This window comes from Macrosteles quadrilineatus, unplaced genomic scaffold (genome assembly GCF_028750875.1).
Source record: "Macrosteles quadrilineatus isolate MER2022 unplaced genomic scaffold, UCM_ALF_1.0 Scaffold_4__1_contigs__length_99947679, whole genome shotgun sequence".
NCBI lineage: Eukaryota > Metazoa > Arthropoda > Insecta > Hemiptera > Cicadellidae > Macrosteles > Macrosteles quadrilineatus.
In genome coordinates this window covers 3,833,832-3,856,554 of record NW_026542597.1, presented here as the reverse complement: position 1 = coordinate 3,856,554, position 22,723 = coordinate 3,833,832, and positions in this window count along the sequence as shown.

Sequence of the window (22,723 nt, the reverse complement as noted above, 5' to 3'; positions counted from 1 at the left end):
GCGTAGCGAACGAACTTCAACCAGGACGTGATTGAGCCATGCGAACGAGCTCATCTTGAAAATGAACGAGCTTTGACATAAAACCACATTAGGACAGGACGATTGCATCAGCAGGATTGCTATTATTATTTTAGTTTAGATTCATAACTTCATTATATAATTTAGTTTTAATAATGAAAGTGAGTGTTGGTAACAAATTTTCAAAGACATATGAAAACATTGAGCCCTGTAATATTGATAGAATGTAGGACAGTGTATGCACAACAGAGGTGCTACAGCTGTGTTAAATGTAGTGGAAGACAACAATGACAGTGAGATACCAGGCTCAGTCGATACTGGTGTCAACGAGGGAAATACATATTCTGTATTGTTAAAATATATTGCTTACACTATTGTAAATAATTTAATATTATTGTTTCTTTGTAAAATAATGTAATTTGTCCCTCTAAGATAGCCTACTTTAACTTGGATTCTTCAGTTTATCAATTGACATTGGGTGTGTGGAAATGTAGATTGTGGATATAATATTATATTTGTATTAAATTAAAAATATACGTAAATAGAAACTAGGCATTAAAAATAACATGTGGTTATAGTAGTTTACGCAACAATTGCGTAAAGATAGTGTTAACGACACGAGTAGAAAAATTAAGGAACGAGCCTTGGTGAGTGCCTTAAAAACTTCTACGAGTGACGTTAACACTATTTACGAGAGTTGCGTACACTACTTTACCTGTGACGGTGTTTTAATTACCAAAAATTACAACGAAATATTGTACCAAACACTAATTGCACCACTCAACAATTAAATTGGTCTGAACAGCTGATTAGTTGAAGTTCGAATCATTACAATTCTCTCTTAAACCTTGAAACTCATTTGTCCGTTACCTGTGTAGTTATGAGTAAAACTATGCTGTTATGAAAGTAAACAATGCTTTTATGAGGCACTTTTCAACTCTAAAGGCCCGTTTTGCCAGAAGCGTCTCGTGCGTCTGACGCTCAGCGTCTATCGCTCCGCGTCAATCGCTGCCCACTGCTTTGCATTGTTTTAGGTTAGTCTATTTTGCCAGAAGCGTCTATCGCTACAGCCGCCAGCGTCTGTAACTGAGACGCTAGCGTCTGACGCGGACCACTGCTCCTGGAGCAGACGGAGACGCAGTCGCTAGCGATTATTACTGGAATAAGCACGTGTTTAGTTGTTGACTTAACTTTTGTTTCCTTAAATAAGTTGTGTTTTCAAGTTTAGTGACATGTCACAATTAAAGTGGGGATTCAATAGTGAAGAAGATGAAAAACCGATTGAAACCATTTCAGCACACGACTGTTAAGTCAATTTTTAATTGATTTTCAATTAACAATTTAAAATATCCCTCTTCAGGCCTCTTAAAAAAACATAGTACGCACTTCTTCCCAAGGTTTGCACAACATTTCTAATAGGTATCTCATCATCTTCTAATTCCTCAGCTAACCAATACTTTACTATTTGCTTTTTACAGGTCATTTCCAGAAACACTCCTTTTGCCACCAAAGTAAACCACTTACTCATCAAATAATCGCAAGGAACAGACGCTTCTGGCAAAACAGGCACGAGCGATAGACGCTGAGCGATTATCGCTCTAGCGATCATCGCTGAGCGTCGGACGCACCAGACGCTTCTGGCAAAACGGGCCTTAAGAACTGAACTGAAACGGCTACTTTAAAAAACGGTCGTAGGTAAACACCATTAACAGTATTATAGCACTTAACAAACTATTGGGAGAATGAGGTCAGCATTAGGTAATTAACAAATGATACCATTAAAATAAGGTAAAAAAAGACGCAATTGAGATAGGTAAATAGGTGATTAACAGTTTTTTTGTAGAGTTTGTCAAAGTTTTACACTTTCTATTACAGTAAACGTTTTTGTAACTTTATCCTATCGAATCTTGTTTCATAAGATTCAGCTGTTGGTAGTGAAATGACGATCTGTCAAAACGAATTCATAAGCTACAAAAATTGCACATAGTTGTGTATAACATGAGATACTAAGAACAATTCGTACAAATTAATCTTACCAGCCCACTCGGTTTTAAAAATACCCTCAATCACTTTAAAACGTTTCGTTTAAGTGAGACACAGTCGCGTAATAGATTAATTTCAACTTCGGGTCTTGTTTCCCATCTAATGTAAATCAGACAGGTTCATTAATGCTGGACGTCCTACGAGACTAAACAATACTTTTGATGTGTTTTATCTTATTACTTGTTATATGAATATCAAACTATTTTATAATCTTAATTCACATAATTCGCTATATCAAGTTACTGTCCAATTGTTTACATTTGTGGTATTTAATTTCAGTCACAGTTTAAACTTCGAGAGACAAAATTTAATGCGAATGTTTAAACACCGTATGTTTACCAGTCGTACCTATATAAAAAATGTTTTAATTACACTATAAAGCCAAGTTTGTGATGTTAAGGTTATTTTTCTACTTTCGCCTCTTGGTAACAAATCATAATTATACCATGTGAATTATTAATTTAAATTGATAATATAGTTTTGGGTTTGACTAACAAATCCGAAAACAATTCAATCTAAATTTGCAGCCGTTAGTCATTAATCAGTTTTGAATTTATTCGATATTTCAAGACAGAAAACTCTTATAGCTGTGTAGTAAGGTAAAAAGTAAACGAAACGAAAATAAAAAAAAACAATCTTAATTTATTTAAATTGTCTTCATAATTTTTTCGACTTTACTGATCGAATACTACTTATTATGATAACTTATTGATTACACAATTAAGAAAAGAGCCCTTATTCATTCTTTCAGTAGATTGAATACTTGAGGAGTTATCAAAATTAAAATACATATTTCCTCCTCCTCTATTTCTTAAACCTGTTTATAGCATAACTACTGAAAAGTTGATTTTTTTCACTAGTCTGTTGGCAGAGAGTAGGTTTTACACTAAACCAGATTATACAAAATTATTGTAGTGTATTTTTATAGAATTCCAATGATGATTATGCAATTATAGTAAAATTTGTTGATTTTATTCTTTCTGACAAAATAAACTGAAACAGTAGCAACCGTCGTAGTTTTCGTCGTCAATATTGTTTTCCTACAGTTACCTAACAATGTATATGTTCTCTCACTGATTTGAGAAAGCAAAGTGGTCAATTCGCTCATCAGTGAGACAATGTTAACATTGTCTCACTCTAATTACTTTGTCTCACTCCAGATTTGCAACGTGAAGGCACTAAATAGTGAGCGCGTAACATGCAGGCAACGTCGTATGCGCGCGAAATACGTTGGCAGCACTGGCTGTAAATCAGCTGGTCAGCTGTTGTACTGTTGTATTTGTCACTTCACATTAAATGTTATATTAAAATTTCACTTCTGTGTAAAAATAGGTTATGTTTCTTCACCAATTTATTTGTTTTATGGTAACTGTAGGAAAAGTATAATGTGCAACTCGAGTTCAAAGTACAATTGCCTCACTCGAGAAACCATTCATTCCTCACGAGCCGTCTCTCGAGTGAGTCAATTGCTCACTTTTCTCACTAGTTGCACAAATAACTATTTCCAATGATAAAAAAGGTGTATGAGAAATGTACTGGTTAAGCTTGTAATAATATTTCATTGGTGGCATTAAATTACGATTGACATTTTACTTTGTTCTGATATACTTTATCTCTTGCGACACAACAGGATGCGTTGATTGGAGTGTAGAGGACCTTAATTAATATCAGGGATCGTTAGTTGAGGTCAGAAAACATGGCGTCATTATTTCCTGCTAGTTGTATTGGCCCTTCGAAGTGGAAATACAAGATAAAAAAAGTCTAATAAGAGATTTTGAAAAAAAAAACTATGAAACTCATAATTCTCTTATGCAGGGGGAAATAAGCTATCGAATAACCTTTGACTGCATAACTAAAAACCATCTCTTTTGTCCTATTTTTGAAAGAGATGATTTTAGGCGAGGTTTATTATATTGTATTGATCAGCTTGTGGGCTTCACGCACCTTAATTTGTTAATCCAGGACTCGTCAGAATGTAACACAACGAAGACACACAACACACACATACACGCACATAACAAAATCGTCCTTGGATTTACTCCGACGTTTCGCGGGACCAAAAACAACGTCCCGCTTCCTCAGGGAATACACGAGCTGAACGCCTAACCACGACTCACGATTTTGTATGTGCGTGTTGTGTGTCTTCGTTGTGTTACATTCTGACGAGTCCTGGATTAACAAATTAAGGCGAGTGAAGCCCACAAGCTGATCAATACAACATCTCTTTTGTATCAAAATTAATTGTTTTGATCGACAACAATAGCATTTGATCTGTGAAAATATTGGTTGATTCCTGGCATGTTTCTGGTGGGATATAGTTTAATTTGAGATTAAAACTCCCAGATTGAATAAAATAATTATTATTTGTTTCGTAAAAAAGCACAAGAAGTGTTTTAACTATAATGCTGTGGACAATTTCTTCAATTATTTTACACTTAGGCCAATTTATTTATGCTTGGTTTCACAAACACTCTTGATTTTTTCCTCGGGAAGGATTATTGGTATAGTTTTATAATATATCTAACTGTGGAGAGTGTTTCAACTCATTTTTTTTTACCAGTAAAAGTTCCAATTCATTAGAGACTACTATCATAATAGCTGCATAATATCCGTGTACTACTCTTTTAAAAACATGTCGCTTAGAATTTCGGTATATCCAGGTAGTGTAGAATGTTCTATTTACAATATTTGTTCGATATAGCAAACACTAGACTGGCGAGCATGGTAAAAATCAAGAGCGCACTTAACACTTTTAAATCCCGCGTTACGATTCCGGTCAAACTCGAGGTCAATTGGTCCAGAAGTTTTTCACGTGTTTGACCACGTATCATTATCATACACATCCAAACAATATTTGCAATATTAGTAAGATACCAACAATCTACAATACAGGCTAAAGTCACCAACATCTTCCTAATTAATTAAATAGCCTGCAGATTTAAATGGCTAATGTTTTCATAAATCAATATGAAACGTCCTTTATATATTTAAAAATAAGTTATTTTAAACTTACTTTGACTTAAAAAATTTAATTTGCCTAGATTATTTTATTAAGACTGCTCAACCGTAATATATTCCATGAGGTGTTCAGTTTTCAATTTATTTTAAACATCACTTTCATCGTATTTGTTGGAAAAGCAATATGACGGATTCCTCAAAGATGGAGTGACAGTCGGCATTTCTCATATCTCACAACTCCAAACATTTATTGGCTTATTTCTCAATTCCAGTTCCAAATGAAAATTCATGCAACTCGCACGTTAAAAAAATTAGTAGATAAATATATACTGTTAATACTGTTCAATGTAATGGCGACAATACAAAGTAGGTATTTTAAGCCAATTGTGAATGGAGATGAGTGTAGAATGAGTGGCGAGATCTCGTAGTCTTGTTAGTGACTAAGGCTGACATTCCTTAGACACAGCTGTTAATAATAGCCCATACAGCAACTAAGGGACCTACAGTTTATAGTGGAATCCGAACGATTGACGTATATCAGTTTATCAACATAATAACAAAAACATTAACGAACATATCAACAATCTTAGTAAACAATCTTAAATTTAAAAGTATAAAAATGTTTGAGACCTATGTTATAAATAAAATAATATAACATTAGGAAGACCGGAATATATTTTCATAAAATGGTTTGAATTTATAACACAATATTTTTTTATTGTAATAATTTTTTTTTGTATTGTAATATTTTGTTTAAGTAGTTATTATTAAATGTTCATACTTTAAATAATACAACTAATTAACTATAGGCTATTATAACGATACGTTATTCAGTTAAAACAATACAGTACAATGGCGTAGATTCATGTACTGTAGTAGGAACAAAAATATAATGGTAGTGGTTTAGTAATGAAATATTATACAAGTTTGAAATAGCATAACTTGGCTTAGTCAGTAAAGAACTCTCTTATCTTTCCGTGTTTCTTAGATGTAACAAGTTTAAAAAGAAAGGCGAGAACCTTTTCAATTGAATTACATCCAGGTAATTGTTTCATTTTAACCAATTGCAATTCCACTTTCTTCCTTTTCGTTTGAACATTTTCAATTTAAATTAGCTTGAAGGAAAGCCGACTCTGCTTTATATTTTTAAATACTAACTCATTACTATGTAGTTTTCAGAATGTTTCGTTATTTATAGGGTAGTATTTATGTACATAAATTTGATTAGGATCTCGTATTTAAAATCAAATTAATACGTTAAATTTAGAAGACAGATTCACTTTTACCAATAACAGTAATATTTCAGAGGTTTTTTAACAATTAATTGTCTGAAAGATTTAAATACAACAATGTCATCAACAATGTTTAGTCACATTGGTAACAATGTATTCTACAAAATCACCTCAAGCAAATGCGATATTATTGTTAAATCAAAGTAGATTTTTTTTGTGACAGCCTAAGTAAAAGTTAAGAAATGCCCAAATGGTGAACTACCAATACTATCTTCAGAGTTTCAAAATAATAACAGCAAAATATGCCAAAGTTTTACATCCATACATTCCTTTATTTTACGTAAATTAGAAAATAAAGGAATATAACCTTAATCAGCATAGAAACAATTTCTTACAGACAATGGTTTTGTAAGATTAAAAATTATATCTCGGAAACTACACTAGATTAACATTCTTCCAAAATAATGTTATTTTGGAAGAATGTTAATAAACAATACAGTATTGAACAAAATAAGTAACAGTAAATCAAGGCGCGCTGTTTTGGCCTCTAAAATTCAATTACGGCTTTAATGAAGCTACAGGTTGTATCCTTACTAGATATTGTTTCAAAAGACCAAATTAAATTCTCCTTTCCCAGCTATAAGCTGTGTTACCTTTCATATTTATATAAAATCCACAGACATTTAAATAGAATTTTCCAATAATAGATTAATTTAGTGGTTTCTAATTTGAGTTTCAGATAAACATGTTGTAGACGTGTTCATTTTACGAATTTTGTTTTTTAAAGAAAATATTTTTTTTATAACGCTACAAAGAGAATACTTGGTATACTTGGATCATATACTTGGAATATACTTGGATAGAATACTTGGTATCTGATGAACGCCAACCAAAGGGGTTTTGTAAAAGCTTAACCGAATGGTTTATTGATGTGAAAATCCATTGAGGATGTAAATTTGCTTATGTTGTAGGTTTGCTGCGGCAGGGGTATATTTATCCAACAAAAAGTCTTTATTTAGCTACGAAAATATTTAATTAATTAATTCCATGTGAATATTGCACGAAAACCCAAAACAATTTGTAAAAATAGTGAACTGCTAAACAAAACATCAAAGGTGAAATGGTGAGTTATTGAAGTAATTTCATTTACAGTTCTGCTGGCAATGATACGCTCACTGAGCTTATAGCTTCGATAAATCAAAAGTAAAGCAAAAACAAGTCGGTTTATAATATAAAAGCTTACTGAGGGTTGACTATTAACAACAGCTAAATATAGGCAATATCTTTTAGTAATAATAGTGAAGTATGTTATCCAAAAACAAGTTTGTTTCTATTTCACAAAAAATAGGTGTGGTGGTTTTTGTTAAACATGGTACATTATTCACTGGAGTTATTTTTTAATTGTAGGCCTACATCTAAGTATCTTTATTCCTACGGATCTAATACTGCCTAGAATCGAATAAAGAACTAAATATCTTAAATTCAAAATACAATTTTAAAATCATAAACGAGACTAACGCGAAACAAAAGCATAATCATTGGTAAGCGTCATTGTAGAGAAAATCAGCTTTCCTTCGCATCTTCCGTGGAATGGACAATGTATTATACAAAATCAAATTTAATCGGAATGAATCATTTGGGTTAAATCATCTTGAGTATTTTACTGACTTTTACAAAAAACCGGAAAGACGGCACACAAAATGCAAAATAATTATTCTACTATTTTCACCTATATCAACAATTCAAAATACCCTAAAATACCAAATAAAAAAATATCAATAATAGGTCATTCTTATGTCTACACAATCGGTGGAATAAATACATTTAGCTTTTTACAAGTTTTAAGGTCACTTTGGTAAAAATAAGTGTTGGGTTCTGTGTCTAAGGGATTATATGGGCCAATGCCTGATATGAAGGTTGCGGTGGACGCTGGCCTTTACTTTGACGTTAGATACATTGGGAAAACATTGATACATTTTAGTAAAAATAATCTTGGCTAGAATAAAGATCCGTATTTATACTTAAGCATTGCTCTCAGGAAATGATTTAATAATACTATGGTAATTCACTCTGAAATACAATTGACTTTCGATATAATTATCTTATCAGTTACATCTATTACAAAATAAAGAGTGAAAATTTTTTTTATTATCATATATTTTGGTGTATTGAGTGTGACAATACTAGTTTTCTGTAACTTAAACTAATATTATCCTAGTGTGATGTTCATAAACAGTGATCAATTTTATTCTTAATGATCATGCAAATAGCCATGCGTAAAGAAAGAAATAAGATGTACCGGTAGATATAGTTATATTGAAAAAAATATTTTTGTGAGAGCTTGTGAAATAAAACAGTTTGCCTGATTCAGATGATTGAGGTTTTATTACTTGAATTGACGTCCTATCAAATTCCTTCAGAATTATTTTCAAAATTAATTGTTTTTAGTACCGTAGTAATAGATCTAGATATTTTGTTTCAACGCTAATCAATAAACAGTAAAAAAAGAATTATTTAACATACGTGCTATGGAAAATACGTTAAAGAATGCGTTGAATAAAGTTCATGACAATATCTGAATTCAATTTCGTTGTTTAGTTACTTCAAATTTATTGTATTTAATTGTATGTATAAGCTACTTAAATTTGTTTAAGGTCACTTTTAAATCATAAAAAAATGTAATACTGTATAATTTTGTGTACTATGTTTATTTCCTTCTTTGTAAGTTGGGGTACCGATAATATATGAAAAAAGCAGAAAAATATTCATTGTTTGCTAGTTCCTAATACTGTTTCTTTCAGCATTATAATCCCAAAATGCATTAATTGAATCTACAATGAACCTTATATACTAACCATTTATTTCTGTAGAAAACAATTAATGTTGAGTTTTTACAATGGTTTAATCAGACTCGATTGTTATGACGAAGGTTGAGGTCAAACCACAGTCTAGTGGTAGCAATGTGACACCAGCTTCGGCAGACATTTGCAATTGAAATACGAATTGGATCGAGCAATTCTCTGATTCAACCATACAAAGGATAGGAAAACTTTGCGGTCGCAAACTAAACTTTCCTGGAACAGTTACTTGCAACAAGTTCCATTTGTCACATGTTGTGTTAGAGTTATATTATAAAGCAAGATAGTTAGTTTGGTGGCTCAGTAGCGCGACAGACTTTAGATTTATGGAAGCAATGTCGTTCAGATCCTAGTACATATTACTAACTGTTATCTGTACAGTCCAACTATGATAAGCACTGTACCAACTCGTCTATTGTTTTAAAGGGTATTTTCCACATACAGGCAGGTTTTTTATATACATTTTAATAGAGGTACAAAAACATACTTGATTTATTCTATCAAAATAATCCTTTAACCAGGCACCCGTCTTTGTAAATGGGTAAAGATGAAAATAAAAAAAATGTTGATAGAGACTAAAAATATTCTTTTGATTTAAAATTGAAATACCAGTAATATAAGCTAATAAAATATTAGAGTTTCTTACATTTACCTTTTTAAGTTAAGCCTTGGCTTTTAGGATAAGGTTGCTGTGACTTATAAATTATAAAAGGATTACTCATTTGAATTGACGAATCGATAATCGAAAGCTGTGAGTTAATTTGTAGCTAGATAATAAATTTTTAAACGAGTTTTTGTGAAATGTTAAGTTGAATGTCGCAGTAAATTTTTTCAAAGTTAGTACCCTAATTAAGGACAAATGCGTTGAAACGCAAGTTAAGTAGCTTAATTAACATTCGTCACATGTTGTTTTAGAGTTAAATGTTTTCTCTTGATGGTGAATATAAACGACAGATATGTAAAAATGTATTATCAGGATGTTCATTGGTCGATAAATAATATGTTACAAACACTATTTCCCCACAGATGTATGCAGTCTTATATCACATATCATCTGTTTCTGACATATTTTAGCAAATTAGTGATCACCTGTGACGCTTTTTTCTTCACTTCAATGAAAATCCAATACTACACGCTGTGAATTAAATCATCAGTGTATTTCACAAATGTTACTGTCATCAATAAAAGCTACAATCATTAATTAAAACTATTTCAAACCGTAAAATTATGATATATTTATTATTGGTTTGAACTATAAACAAAATTCAATCCCTCTTAAAACTAAGTACCCTTATGTTCAAATACTAAAAACACTTTTGTTTAGTCTGAAAAACCAAAAGTAAAAAAACATCTTTTTTTCGTCAATCAAAATGTATAATATACAGAAGATTAAAAGCACGATATTTTTAAGGATTGGAGTTGAAAAATTGCCAGACCCTTAAAAATCCATGTCTAAAAACATTTAACGATATTATGCCCAACTTAGCCTTAACTTAAGCAAAGCAATGGTACTGTAGAACCTGATCAGCAGATAGAAAATGCCATAAGGATTCAGTATGGAATTTCTGATATTTCCAACATATAATAGAGTTGAAAAGAGAGAGAAATATTTATAAAATATCGCAAAACTCACTCTTGATAAACTGTGGTTAGAATCTGTTATACCATAATCTGGCAAGAATTTCATAAAATAATATTATCGTATTCTTATAACACAATGATGGATGACTCTGGTATCGAAAGAGATTTCCCCTCATAATGTTTATTGTATAATCTGCCATATATAACAATATTGATAGCTTCATGAATACCTCTTGTTGCTTTGAAATACCTATATTATAGTTTACTGATTTTTCAAGTATTTTATATAACTTTCTGCTTTCCAGATGTGTAGTACTTTTACATATATGATACTAACGCTTATGGGTATAATGCGCATATAAGGGCAATAACTATAGTAGTACTTCTTAAACACATTTAAGTCGGCTATATATTAGGACTGACATACAGTAGCAGGAATACGTGTTTAATTACGTATGCAAACCCAATAACAGGCGTATTTGTTTCCATTGTTCTTTTCACTGACCAAATTAGAATTTTTGTATTAAAAATGTTGTTTCTATTTTTACAATTTGCAATTATGACAAAAACTAATTTTCTTTAGTTTTATGACATTTCTTCGCCCAATAGCTCACTAAGAATATAGAAATTGTAATTATAGAAAATATAAAGATATTTAGACGTATTTTCGTAAGCTTTGCAATATTCGTCGGTTAATCCTCAGTATGAATCTTCATGACGGTTTGAAATTCAACTGAACTATCCTTAAACTTAGGCTCATTACAATGGTCCCTTCTAAAGAAATGTGTTATGCTCATCTATACAGCTACACAGACCATTTTACCATACTCTAAAATTACTTGGCATCCACGTTCTGCATAAATTAAGTACTCAAAGTGCGTCACTTTTGCAGTTAAGGGGATGATAAGCTTTCTAAACATACAACTGTGTCATTAAATCAAATAAAAATGTATTGAAAAAATTTAAAATGTGTTTAGTTTATTATACCGATATAGCCTTCGCACAAACGGGTGGATAGGAGCCACACAGGTTGGTGTATATTTCACCCCAATCATATATTCACCAGCGCGGGGCTGTCACCCCCTCCCCCTCCACTCGGAGCACATTCCTATTACCACCCTTAGTGAATCTAACCACCTGCATTTCCATACAACCTGTTTGCCCAACACACAAAAGTGTAAAAGTTTAGAGATATTAAAACTTGATTATTTGTCGATTTATTTAAAATCTTTGACTTGTTTTGAACTTAGCTTCAGCTCCGTAGTTAAGTTTGGCAGTTCAAAACAAAAAAACGCAAAAGCTTGTGTTAGTTAACAAATTTCTCGATTACTTACTCATATCCTTTGTTTAAAAATATGTTGTACATATTTTAAACTAAACGTGATATGACATGAAATTCTTATTTTTCAAACACTTATTTTACACTTCTACCAACACAAACATGTTTCTGACGCAGTTGATACACAAGATTATAGTAGAACATTTTATGAGCTGTACACTTTGAATAAGTAAATACCGTGGATTTGATGATATTTATTTTTCAAATGCTAGACTCATGAGTAAACTTCAAAAGCGAAACTCATTCAAAATATTTTGTTTAAAAACATTACTTCAGTTACTTTGATAATTAACGATAGTTAAAATGTTAATCTGTGCCCAGATAATTCATTATTAGGTTTACATTCTGTGCAGAAATAGTTAGTTTCTTCTATTTATTATATAAACAATTTTTGAGCTACAGGCTACACTATATTTTGTATTATTATGTCGAAAACCCCCCTCTGTTTGTAGATTGTAATATATAAAACATTGAGGTATATTTTTTTATGTATCTCTCAGTCTACGAGTTAAACTAATAAAAAGAAGATATTTAAAAATATAAAATCGTATTATACATTTGACCACAAGAGGTATTTTGCATATTTGAGAGTAGAAAATATGCAAATTGAATTCTTTCATAAAAAATTTTTATACCTCTATATCATTGTATTATTACTATTTGTTGAAATGTTTAAATGTATTAAAGTTCAATTTCAAATTTAAATTTATTTACAATAGATTAAGTTTCTATTGTAAAATAACTAATCAAAGCCAAGCTTGAAGTCAAAAGACATTCTAATTTTACAACTGCTTAAAAATGGTAAACTGTTCATCTTCAGTCATTAGTTCTACAACCAAATAGAAAATAGCCTGTAATGTTAAAAAATACCCCCGCCACAGCAAACCTGCAGACTAAGCGAATTTCCATATACACAGCTGGAATTCCACTAAATTATTCCCTTAAGATTGTCAGATTTATTTCCTATTTAAACATCATTAATATTAATGAGTACTTAGGTTTGCTGCTTCAGGGAAGAAAATGGGGGTTTTTATTGAAATATTAATAGTTCAGTATGAAAAGTAAACAAAATTTCAAAATTTCATTAATATATGTCCATACACAAGCGAGCTACAACACTGTATTTATTCTCCATAAGAATGACATGGTAATTTTAAATTTACATTATTTTGCGATTTTTCCGTAACCGTGAGGCATGCAACAATGCTTCAATATACTAAATTATTTGTTTTTTTGAGCTCTACAAAATGGTTTAGAAAGAAATTGCAAAATTTTATGTTTTCAGGGTGAAAAATTAGAAAACCCCATTTTTACCCCATAAACCCCTGTTCCCATAGTCCGATCATGCTGGTTCGCAAACTCGTTCGAATAAATGTAGGTTTACACGTTTATACCAAATTTCATCAAAATTGGATAATTTTTGCTCGAGTACTACGGTAATAGCTTATTCCCTATATGGGAAATTCGCTAAAAAGAATATATGAAATATTGGAGGATGAAAATGAGGCAAATCTCATTAGTTGTCAGGCGGATATTGGAACAGCCCCGTTATTGGCTTGGTTTGTAGTTGTCGTTATTCAAAGAGGAAAAATGTTTAAATATTACCGTGAGTTTCTTAAATTTTCTTTTTAGACATTTGTTTGTTTGTTCTATCAAAACTTGATGTTGATCATAGGATAAAATAATTTTTACCATAGAAAAGTAAATAAAGAGACGTCTTTATTATGTCTTGTACGATTAAGGGAGACCTCAAGTACTGACAAATTTTATTCTGAAATAATATAGCAATTTCTTTTAATATTCAAGATATGTTAGCATGCATCTTTAGACAACCTCCTTATCAGACAACATATATTTCAAGTGTATACAGCTCAATGGTAATACAAAGATTTTATATGTGACCTACATTCCAGATTTTCGACTACATTCAAGTGATATTAACTTTATCCAACCCAAATTAATTGGAAAATATCAATTAAAAACCACTTAATTTTTATTTTCAAAATAAATTAGAATGCGTTTGAAAATTAGACTACTTATCAAACTCGCGTATTTTACATTGCTGTGTACTTTTCCAGATTAAGTCATTCAAGTTACAACAATTTCATCACACCATATGATTTATTTCAATAACAAAAGTTTTCTTCATATGTTAATTCTTCATACGATTTGATTCCATTTATAGTGTGGTGGCTTAGAGACAATATCGGCAAGGATCGTGACCTGATGGATTAAAGCTGCAGCTTTTGCACATTTCTTCCATACCCTAAATACAAACAATTTATGGGGGGTGCCCGATTTTTAGGTCCACCATCTTGAAATACGACGCCATCTTTGTTTTCTTTAGAGGAATTGAACTATTCATTGAAAATGGCCTAAAATCACCCAAAAGGACACATTTACGCCATTTTGTATATAGCATGTTTTGTTCACAATTAAATTTGCTATAAAATGAGATAAAAACCACTTCGATAATTTAAATAGTCTTGAAGATATAAACTGTTAAAGTTGAAAATTCGATATATTTCTCTACGCTACATGTAGTTTTTGCTATATATCACCCAAACGGTCAACGGTACGTATCTGTTATTATGATATATTTTATTCGTAATTAAATTTGCTACAAAATGAGATAAAAATCTCTAGATTAACTTAAATAGTTCGGAAGATATAAACCGTTAAAGTTATAAGCTTCTTTAATTTCTGTATGCAATAGGTCCGTGTTTCTTAAAAGTCCCCGCGCTTTGTTTTTTCTGCACATATTGCGCCAGAAGACTGCAGATTCACACATCAATACTGGACCTAAAATAGTACTTTTTAAAGTACTTCTTGACTTTTTTTGCCCAAGGGGGGTCGGCCCACAAGGAGTAAGTTGAAAATCTTAAATAAAAGCATAGGCCATGATGCATATCAAATTAAAGAGATTTACCTGTAGAACGCGTTACCACAAACTGCACTTTCAAAGGACAAGTGGGTCAAAAGTTATACAATTTTATAGTTTTGCTTATTTATTTATTAATGGTCAACACCATTTCATCTCATCTTGATGAAGCTTGGAAAGTTCCCTCGGGGTCTTAAAAATGGTAATGTGCTACCAATTTTCAAGGAATGTGTCCTATCAACATGGCTTCAATAAAGGGCGATCTACCTTGACCAATTTGGTTCTGTACCAGAATGACATAATGCAAGACTTTTCTCGTAACCATAAGGACGATTCTGTCAATTTGGAATCAATAAATCATCAATTATAAATTATAATTATATCAATTATAAATGAATTGAATTGAATTGAATTGAATTGGACCTATCCAAGGCTTTCGACCGTGTAAGTCACACTTATCTCGTGGCAAAGCTTGGTGGATTGGGGATCACTGAATCATACTCGTAGAGGACTATTTGTGGAATCACTTTTTAACAATGACATTTGCTGGAGCGAAGTCTTGTAAGATTGAAGCTTCTTCTGATGTACCTCAAAGATCTATCTCTACTGGGACCAATTTTATATTCAATATTCATAAATATATGGCTGACGTTGTCAAAGATTCTTGACAACCGGGTTCATTCGCTCCTATTCCTCTGATAAGACCACCATTTTGAGAGAGGTGCCTCAGGGCTCTGTTTTAGGACCTACCCTATTCCTGCTCTTCATTAACACCCTTCCATCTTGCATATCAACCGCCAAAAACCAACACTATTTTCTGATGACACCTCACTCTCCATTTCCAGCCGCACCATCGAAAGCTTGGAGCTCACTACCTTTCGGGAAGCAAGTAGCTTAATCGAGTGGTTTGATTCCAACTTTCTCTCCGTCAACGCCGAAAAAATCCAACTTTTGCACTTTACTACTTCAAAGAGACTCTCTAATGGATTCAGCCTACTTCTGGATGACACAACAGTTCATCCAACTAACAGTGTTAGGTTTCTGGGACTGACACTATACAGGGTGTTTTTTTTTTTTAACTTGCATCTTTATTTATGTAAAAACCGCAATAGATAGAGATATGCAGTTTGCGGGAATCATCTATTGACGTAGGGGGCCCAATTTTTTTGAACTTAACGTTACATTCACATTCCCCCCCTTTCCCCCCCTGCCCCAACTTTTTTTTTTAATTGCAAGGTACCCCTTGTCACATATCGAAATGAAAAATAAATTTCACCAAATATTTTCTTTTTTCATGCTCTTTCATTTGATATGTCAAAAGGGGTACCTTGCTATTAAAAAAAAAAAATTAAGTTCCGGGGAGAGAGGGGGGAGTATCTCACAAATTTATGAACCGATTTTCAATTTTTTTTCATCAAACATTTTCTCTTTTAATGTTCTTTCATTTGATATGTCACAAGGGGTACCTTGCTATTTAAAAACATTAAGTTGGGGGCAGGGGGGGGGAAGGGGGGAATGTGAATGTAACGTTGAAATCAAAATAATTGGGCCCCCTACATCAATAGATGATTCCCGCAAACTTCATATTTCTATCTATTGCAGTTTTTACATAAATAAAGATGCAAGTTAAAAAAAAAAAACACCCTGTATAAACATTTTGATTTCTCAGATCACATTAAGCAGGTTTCAACAAAAGTCAGTTCTGGAATTTTTGTTCTACGTAGTTTAAAGAACACATCTACCTTCGAAGTTCTAATATCCGTATATTACGGACTAATATATCCTCATTTAGCGTATGATATAGCCTATTCCTATAGCGTATGCTATACCTATATGGGACTATGAAATTAAAAAAAATAAATTTCTATTTAAATTCCAAAAATGGGTTGTGCGAACAATTTGATCTCTGCCCAAACGCAAATTATGTAAAAAGTTTTCTCAGAATCGAAATGCCTCCAGCAGGACATCAATGGAATTTCAATGTGGTTTATGAAAAATGGAATGCTTTTGAATGAATTCAAGTGGATGATAGTTTCACAAGATAACAGGTTAACAAGGAAAGCAAACTCAGCCCTTGGTTTCATTCTGAGATTATCCAGAAATGGGTTCTCTGTGTGGGCTGTGCTCTCCTTGTTGGAATATTGTTCTCCTGTAATCCCAATTTATACAGTTGGTCGTTCACAGGACATCGAAAGAGTGCAGCTCTTGTTTTAGAATCGTAGGACTTCGTCTGGGATGCCCATTCAGGGTTGTACCCATTTGAGGATCTTCGACAGCATCTTCGGCTAAACCACTTGAGTTCTCGAAGGCGTATTACTGACCTGGTTTTCCTGAGGAAGAATCTCATTGCAGAACTTGACTCTCCTGATCTGCTGAGCAGGGTAAATTTTCGCTGCTCCAGACCATCCTGATCTCAGGAACTATTTGAAAGGGGATATCATTCTACAGCATATGCCTACAACAGCACGCTACTAAAACTACATCGTTTGGGAAACAGTATTCCTAAAAATCTCGAATTTTTCTCCTCAAGTTTTATTACTTTTAGGAAATAGCTGCTTGCTTGTTTCTCATAATCCTTGGTGGTCCCAGTAGAGTGGTCCTATGATCCAGTTTGTTATTGCATTTCTTGTTTGCTTTCATATTTATTAAAATGTTGATGCATGTTGATAGAATTTTTAAATATTGTCACTTTAAACCGATCAATTTATGGAATTCCAGATTTACTGACATCTTTTTTATTCAATTCTTGATAAGTTTGTTATACATTTATTCTTTTGATCATTGTTTTGCTTGTTAATACTATTGTTTGTTATGTATGATCCTTGTTGTTAAGTTCCGTTACGTATGTTATATGTTATGCAATGAGATGAAATGGTGTAGACCGTTAATTAATAAATAAATAAGCAAAACTATAAAATTGTATAACTTTTGACCCACATATCCTTTTATAGTGCAGTTTGTGGTAACGCGTTCTACAGGTAAATCTCTTTAATTTGATATGCATCATGGCCTATGCTTTTATTTAAGATTTTCAACTTACTCCTTGTGGGCCGACCCCCCTTGGGCGAAAAAAGTCAAGAAGTACTTTAAAAAGTACTATTTTAGGTCCAGTATTAATGTGTGAATCTGCAGTCTTCTGACGCAATATGTGCAGAAAAAAACAAAGCGCTTGGACTTTTAAGAAACACGGACCTATTGCATACAGAAATTAAAGAAGCTTATAACTTTAACGGTTTATGTCTTCCGAACTATTTAAGTTAATCTAGAGATTTTTATCTCATTTTGTAGCAAATTTAATTACGAATAAAATATATCATAATAACAGATACGTACCGTTGACCGTTTGGGTGATATATAGCAAAAACTATAGCGTAGAGAAATATATCGAATTTTCAACTTTAACAGTTTATATCTTCAAGACTATTTAAGTTATAGAAGTGGTTTTTATCTCATTTTATAGCAAATTTAATTGTGAACAAAACATGCTATATACAAAATGGCGTAAATGTGTCCTTTTGGGTGATTTTAGGCCATTTTCAATGAATAGTTCAATTCCTCTAAAGAAAACAAAGATGGCGTCGTATTTCAAGATGGCGGACCTAAAAATCGGGCACCCCCCCATAAATTGTTTGTATTTATGGTATGGAAGAAATGTGCAAAAGCTGCAGCTTTAATCCATCAGGTCACAATCTTTTTGCTAAGCCACCACACTATTAGTCCTCTAGTATCGTATGTGAAATTAAAAAGATTTTACTCTGATTATTAAAGGTTAAATGTATTCATATACACCACGGCCAAACGTTTAATAAACTAGTTTGAAAGTAAAATGTTCTTACACATTTTTTGGTGGCTTTACCACAAATTCATTCCAAATTGAAATCCTAAATTGCAGTTGGGAATATACAAAATTTAAGAAAATCTTAGCAGTTCTATTCAAACACTGAAATGAAATAAACCCCCAGAGGAAATTAAAGGAGGAAAATGGACATTGTAACAGGTTTTTAAAGCTCAACAGTGCATGTTACAGCATTGAGCCCTGTAATATTGATAGAATGTAGGACAGTGTATGCACAACAGAGGTGCTACAGCTGTGTTAAATGTAGTGAAAGACAACAATGACAGTGAGATACCAGGCTCAGTCGATACTGGTGTCAACGAGGGAAAATACATATTCTGTATTGCTCGAACAAAATGTTAAAACTGTTATCCAACAGAATGCAATGATCAACTGCTATGTAATGTGCTAGACTGGAATGTATACTACCGTTGGGGATGCGGAATACTACTCAAAAATTTGAATCGAATTTCACAAAAAGTTTTTTTTCAATTGTCCTTTCAGGTTGAAAAATATTAACGCATGAGAATCATTAACATGTGTTAACAACAAAGAAATAAATCAATTGAGCACATGGAATGATATCTAATAAACTCATAGTTACGTCTATATTGTCGTAATAGACATTTTTGTAAAGGGTTATTAAGCTATAATTACATTGGTAATTTATTTAATACACGAAGAAATCTACTTTTGATGTACTTTTATTGTTTATCATTTTGTAGTCATCTGAATGGTTATTAACTTTTTTTAAATTCAAAACTACGTAATGATTATATTTTTCTCTTTTTTTTAGAGTTGCAGTTGGACCATTTTCAAACACATTCCGATGTAATGTAGTACCCTAGTATAAAAAGTAATATCATTTTAACTGTTTGTTAAAGCAACATCAAGTTTGTTTGTTTGAGTAAAAAAAAAAATTGTTTGCAAACCGGTGTTAGAAACAGTACTTAATCGAAATTAATAAATAACGAGGAATGTCTTTTGTACTTCTTCTCCAATCTCACTCTGTTACATAAATGTAGTCCCCAATCGGATTAAAACGTCTCGTTCAACTGAGAAATAGTCTTGTAATTGAGCAATTTCTACTCCGCGTCGTGTTTTCCATCCAACTTACATCAGATTCATTATAAATGAGAGTCTAAAGTAGGACAAAATGTTTTAATAAGTTTACGCCACACTACGAATACTAAATAATTGCACTTTAGTAGTCAATGTTAAATAAATCAACCATTTTGAAACGTATGACCTTGTAATTTGTTCAATATGCATCTCCAAGTAATAACTTTAGAAGATTTATTCATAAAATCAATCAATCACCGTTCTTAGTTCAATGGTTTACCGCTTGGGTCTTATTCTGTTTAAATATGAATGAAGTTTAAAACTTTTCGAAATTGGTAAAATATGATATTTACGAATTTGGTAAAATTGGTATATGTCAGGTTTAGTAAAATCTACTTTTATAAACCAAAGTTTAATATGTAGTTTAAATTTACAGTATTTTTTTCTTTATACCTTGATACAACTTTAGATTTACAACACAAAACGCTGCTTTGTCATTTATGGCCCAGTAAACATTATATCCTCCTCTGAAATCTTTTACTTTGTAAGTAAGCTTTGAACAAAATGTTAAATTATTTAAATGAAATATGCGGGCGCCTCCTTAAACAGCTCAATCTTTGTAACATAAACAGATTTCATGCATGAGTAATTATTTACAAACGGAAACAATCTTAACAGCATCAAAGTAGACACAAGTATAAATGTTTTACATTTATTTTTTTACAAGCAGTTGCGATTATGTTTTTATAACGTTTATTGAACTTAAATGAGAATAAGGAGTTATAAAAAGAAACTAAGTTATCATAAAAAAATAAATTAGGTTTAATACGTAATTTCAATCTATTTATTCCAAAAAGATATTGCACTTGATCTTTATTTTATTTATTTACTAGTTGGGGTGATAAAGTTTTAGAATAAATGGTGCTTATTCAATCAGTTATACATGCATGCATTAGTGCCAAATATCTAGTCCGTGGGATGAATTTCACTTGGTTCAATGAATGCAAAGAAAAAGCTAACTTTTCCTTAACTTGTTTACAACTTAATCGACAAAAAAGTAAATCAGGTTTTCCTAAGTGGTCAGTATTACTTAATCCGAAGTAATTTAAGTATCAATATTAACGAAGTACAAGTAAATCTACAAAATGTAAAGACAAGAATAAAATGTGAGTTAAATTTGTTTAAATCATATACGAGTATGTTGGCACTTAAAGGGCCAACTGCAAAATCGTAGAATTATTTTTTTTTTATGCTGACTTAGGCCAGAAACAACAACTTTCCTATGACTTTTTATAGATTAGAATTAACGTTAACAATTACCAAATTTTAAACAAACATATTATAATTTAATAGGCTTGACTTATAAATTTGTATATGAATATGATATTATTACGGAGTTATATTATTAAGTTGCATAACTGTTTCTATTTTAAAATCAGTGACATTGTCTATAAAAACTAATCCAACAATATGGCTGCCCAAACATATATTACACATCTCTGTTAAAACAACGCACTATATTATACACTATATTATTAGTGTTTAGTTCCTGATGATTTCAATCTAAACTGCTAGTATAAAACCGATGAAAATATATTTAAGGTTTTGAAGAGTTAAAACAATGTGGTAAGGTGTTTAAATTAAGCTTTAAAACTCTAATGTAAAAAATCCCTGTATTTGAGAAGCCTGCAAAGAGTCGTATACAAATAAATACACACTACCGAGATACTAATGTTCTAGTATCTGTTGTACAAAAGCCGAGAAAAGGCTGTCACTAAATTTCAATGAACAAGTAAAAACTACTTTCGCCAGCTGTAAACTGGAATAACCTGCGAGCTTCAGCTGTGAAAGGCAATTTGTTTTGGCGTTACTTTGATTTGTTGGAGCTGTCATTTCAGTCAGCTGACATAACTGCCAACAGAGCTGTAAATGAGATAACAACAACTTACAAAATTTTCTCTGAAATTTACATTCTCAATTTATTTCTTGAAAGTATATATGCTATCATATACTTTTATTCGGTCTTGACAAAGCTACTTTACTTAAATAGTTTAATTTTATCAATTAAATTTGTTGGTGAAGAAAGTCAACTAGGCAAAACGGTCAGGTGAATTATATATTAAAATACATTTTGATTTGACTTTTTGACATTTTAAAATATAACGTTAAAATTACATTGAGATAACAGGTAGATGCGGAGATTGTGATTATGCAAATTAAATTTAAGATACTTTTTTCATTATCAAGCTACCCATTTCAGAAAATGTACAGATATAAAGATTGTTCAAAAACAAGATTCATCTTTACTAATTGTATTATTTTCGTCGTACGATAGAGACATAAGTAAACAGTTTGATTATTGGTATATGGTTATGAACGATATGAAAGGTTTGCAATGCGTTGCAAAACATTAAATCAATAACGAATATAACACGTTTAAGTGATCTCTTAGTTATAGGATAGCATTAATATATAATATAGATAGGATATTATTAATGTTCAAACAGACCAAAGTAATTATATTTAGGCAAGAGCTGCTTACAATATCATAAAATCCCAATCCAACCGTCAGCTGGTAAACCATCCACGTCTCCCCTTGGACACTGCGAGATCTAAACATTATATTTAAAATTTATTATCCGATTCCTAATATTAATCTTTTTGTGCTCTCGTTTCCTAAGGTTTTGATCAATATCACCCAAGTTTAAGATAACAATTATAACGAACCAGGTAATTTCAATATTCAGCTAATACAAAGCTATAGTTTGGTTTTTTTAAGGGTATTATACAATGATACTTATACGTGATACTAAATGCAGTGGATACGCCAATACAGCTGTGATTATGTAGATAGCTATGTTGGTGTGCCTTTATCTGTTGGTTCATGGAGCGCCGTTATACACCCGCTTGTGTAAC